Raw genomic sequence first — 4,770 nt, forward strand, 5'->3', positions numbered from 1 at the left:
TGTGGTGAAAGATTGTAAATTTTAAGCTCGGTGAAACAAATGTGTAAATGAAAATTAATAATCAGCATGTTACGAGTGTGGGGAAAAGAAAAAATCTGAGTCCCCGACGGGATTGAACCTATGACCTCCCAAAAACCGGGTGGGCGCTCTATCCACTTGATTTAGGGAGAACTCATGTAGAGTGAGGCCATATACTAGGTTCATATTTTACACGCATCCTGCATACCTCTGGGATCACCAATGAGCAAGTTGCTGGAACCAACTAAATTTTCATTGTTTTGTTTCAGAATGATGTTGACGCAGTTGTAAATGCTGATAAGGCACGTGGCATCCTTGGGTGTATGATAAAACTGCCCTGGGATGTCAATAAGAATTTGTCTTCCCACATTGCAGCTCATTTACCTGTAATGCAGTTGTCCAAATTCCTTACCAGTGTGGAGCAGCCGCACCTTCCTGAAAGGTATATGGAGTTGAGAGATCAACTTTTCTGCATTTTTCAATATCTTTATCTGATCTTTATCTGAGGGTAGCCAATTGATATATCAACAGGAACAGCATAGCCGGGGTGGGTGCTAATACTTTCAAATGTTTACTTTTCCTCTGTAGTTGTTCAGGCTTTTTCAATGGCACCCTATTGTTTTTGTATATATGTGCATCATCTTTTAGACAACAGAAAAAATATTTCCTTTTTGTCACTGATCATGACAGCGAGATGCAAATGGGAAGTTTCATTTAGTTTCATTTCAAACGAATTTCAATGTTACTTGAAAATACTACTCCCGGATCGTTCTGTTACACTTTAAAAATTTTATCGGAACTTTATCTCTTCAATAACTACAGTTGCAAGTCCCTTGTATGTAATGATATACTACTTTGACAATCATGATTAACCACAAAGAAGTGTCTTTCTTTTCACAGCACAGCCATACTGTCAAGCCCATTAATATTAAGAAAAGTGTCTGTACTGCATCTGAATTGAGCGGGTGGAATTGAGAGAAAATGCAAGGGTTTTTTCCCAGGGACACTGCAAACGTTCTGTACTAATGAGGTGTCTGCATTAAACAGATGTCTGTAGAGCTGGGTTTGACTGTACTTACAGGGAATAAAAAGATTTGCGTCCAGATGACTTTGTGCATGCTTGCTAGTTACAACGGTCTAGAGCATTCTGGCATGGCCTAGATGATTTTACATTTGTGGGATTATTGGGGTTGCTTCATAGCTTATCTTACCTTCATCCTAACATCAGCACTGCAATGAGAAGGGCCAGAAGGCTGAAACAGCACTGTCTGCAGTTAGATATAGCTCTTTCACATATAAAGCTTTGCTTTCATGTTGAAATTGAGCATTCTGCTAGGATGAGTCATGACCGTACCACGCTCACTAGTTACTAGTTAGAGCACTCTGGCGTGGCTTAGATGATATCACATTTGTGGGATCATTTGGGGTAGCTTCATAGCTTAACTTCCATCCTAGCATCAGCATTGCACTGATGAGGCCCAGAAGGCCAAAACAGTACTGTCTGCAGTTAACTTTACTTATAGTAACCTCTTTTATATCAGCTTTTAGAAACCATCCTTTTTTTACTTTTACCTTTGGTGCAAGGGTGGCACAGTGGTGACAGCATTCGGTTCCCATCAATGTGGCCTGGGTTCACATGAATCCCAGCAAAAAAGCTATATGTGGGTTGAGTTTATTTTTGCTTTTGTTCATTGCACTGAGAGGTTTTTCTGGGTTTTCAAACACTTGCAAATAATTAATTCCAATTTTTCTTTAAAAGTAGAACTGGAATGCACGGACTCAATTGAGTTCTTAATATCTCCTAATTGCTGCATTGTTAAACAAATTTCCTCATTATTGATCTCTCCAAGATTTTCAACTTACGTGCAATCTTACATAAACGACATGGGTCTGGAACCCTTTATACAAGGGGTGATGGCAACTGCCTTTACAACTCACTAGCAGTAATTATGGATCACGGAGAAGAATCTTCCAAGGCTTAAAGACTCGGTTCTGCCTTGTTTGGCCTTGCTCATTACAAGCACTTTGTTTAGGTGGTAAGTACACCAAATATAAGATTGTTTTATTACTTGTTCAGCTCAGTTTTATCGCATAGTTTTTAATATATACTGCGGTTGATCCCCGCAGTTTGTTGGAGGTTGTTAAATGACGTTGACAGATGCAATAAAAAAATGACCGTCGGTGATAAATAATGCTATTTATTACCTCGTAATTGTATTATCAACCTCATCCTTGTTGTTTTCTTTGCATTTAATATTTTAAATAAATTATTGCTTGAGTGATTATCCTTTTCAGAATGAAGATCGTTTTTCCCACAAAGACGATGCAGTGCAATGGGCGGCTTGTGTGAGCCTGTCTGTACATGAGACTGGTCGTCTATAAGATGCTTCAGTCTACAAAATTGTGGCACAAAGTGTCAAGCATCAAGTCGTATCCACACTAACCAATTTCACCAATATTGGTATGAATTGCCACATCCTTTGTTAATTCTCTATTCATTGTGTTTTTTACCTGTTCGTTTACAGTTATTCCCAGTCAATTCAATCCTGCTTGGAGACTTAGAATTCTTCGCTATTTTTGACAATGGTAGTTGCCCTTACGCTGGCGTTTTCAGTGGTTTTACTCCCCTTAATGTGAACTAGTTTTTTTTCGAAATCCCAAAAATTCAAGGTAATTTAGGTCTCATTTGGGCTTGGCCAACCATATTGCTCGACTTACGAGTTGCACCATCGGACAGTTCTGTAAGTCACAAAGTAGGCCCAAAATAGTAATATTAAACAGTAATAGTTTCCTTTAGAGAAATATGACAGGAAAATGAGCTCTAATTAGAGCCCAAACATATCTATGTCCGAGAACACAAACTGGTTTACTATTATTATTCCTTTGGAGGGCATTGAGAAAATAAAGAGTTCGAAAACAGTGACTGCTGCAGTGCATAAAAATATAAAAATCTTTCTACCTCTATCAGGTATTTCACAGGTCTCCTTTGCGCTTGTCTTTTAAAAGTCCTAATTCAACAAGATTGCACTCTTCCGGGAGCAGCATTTTACAATACCCTGGAGAATCCTCCATGCTGTTTCCCGCAAGAAGCCAGCCACTACTACAATAAACCCTTCCATATTAATTGGCTGTCACTCAACGGTCATGGCAATGCATACAACCACGTCTGCCCCCTTCTTCCTTGGAAGTGTGGTGCTATGAGCAGCATTGGGGGTTAGTTTGGTCCCTACTGTCATGCAAATGAGTTGTATTGTTTGAAAGCCCTCTGATTGGTTCCGTTAGGGAACAATGGTTCGGAAATCAAAGGAAATGGTCGGAAGTCGTCGGAGAAGTTCGGCAGTCGGAAGTCGTTAGAGCATAAAGGAAGGACAGACACAGTGCGCATGGGCAAAGCAGAACGCATGCAAAGAAGAAAACATGGGGTAAAATCATTTTAAAACGGGTCGGAAATTAAAAAGAAAAAGAGGAAATCATGGGTAGGACCTAAATAGAGTATGGTACCGAAGGGTATAAGACTTACATGGCAAGAGAAAATAAGGAAAAGATTGTAAGTGAAAGGATAATTAAATATTCAAAATCAGTCAAGTGAAAGAAGGACTAGAGGTGTGTTTGCTTGCTTAGAAAGAATATGAAGAGAAAAAGTCACGGACATAAGAAAAGGAATAGTAGACACAGTCAAAGAAAACAAAAAACAGAATAGAAATGTCGTGTTAGTAAGAAACGTGATAACAGTAAAAGCGGGAGCATTACATATGCAAAATCGGTCAAATCAAGGAGTCGTGACATGTGTCATGTCCTCCGTATACGTCATCATCGTTTCATCATGGTTTCATCGTGGTTGCATTGTAAAGCAGTCGGAAGAGAACAAGGTATAATTAAATATGCAAAATCAGTCAAGTGAAATAAGGACTAGAGATGTGTTTTGTGGCTTAGAAAGAAGGACAAGAGAAAAAAAGCAGGGAAATAAGAAAGCATGTATAAGAAACAGGAACAAAAATAAAAAACAGAGTAGAAACATAAATGTAAAGAGTTTCGCGACTAGGGTAAGATTGCAAAATGCTGTCAAACAAAGGTGAATAATAATATTAAACCAGCATGAGTCATTAAATATACAAAATCAGTCAATTGAAGGAGCCGTGACATGTGTCATGTCCTACCTAAAAGCAATGCAAAGAGAGAAAAAAGGCAGGGAAAGAAAAAATCAAATAGAAAAAGAGGAGACGAAAATAAAAAACAAGTGTGTACAAAGTAGAAACATGAATTTAGAAAGAAAACGTGCTTAGGGTAAGATTGCGAAATGGTCTAAAAAAAAAGACTACATGTGCAATATGGAAATGGTAAGGGTGTGGTAGAAGCACATGGAACAAGGCGAACAAATCAGAAAGATGGAGAACCCAAGGAAAAGCGAAATGAACCAATGATCGAGTAAAGGTGTGTTTTATGTAGAGGAAGGTAGCTAAAACCAAGCGTCACTTTGAAGAAGACTTTGCTTTGAGTGAGTTCTATTTGATCAGCTAATTTGTGCCTACAGTTTTATCATGGCTTGCAGGTTCCCGCATCCATACGGAAGAGAAAGAGAAAACATTCAACCTAGAAGTCTAGACAGCCTGATGAAGTTGGCCCTGAAAGCAGTACCCAACCCGGGAGAAACCGCCCGAGCCCTCCTACGGCCCTGGCACACTGTGCGAATCGCGCTTGAGAAGAGAGAATTCAAAGAAAAGAGAGAAAAGGACAGACAGGAACACGCAAAGA

The sequence above is a fragment of the Porites lutea genome, chromosome 3 (genome assembly GCF_958299795.1).
Source record: "Porites lutea chromosome 3, jaPorLute2.1, whole genome shotgun sequence".
NCBI classification, from domain to species: Eukaryota; Metazoa; Cnidaria; class Anthozoa; order Scleractinia; family Poritidae; genus Porites; species Porites lutea.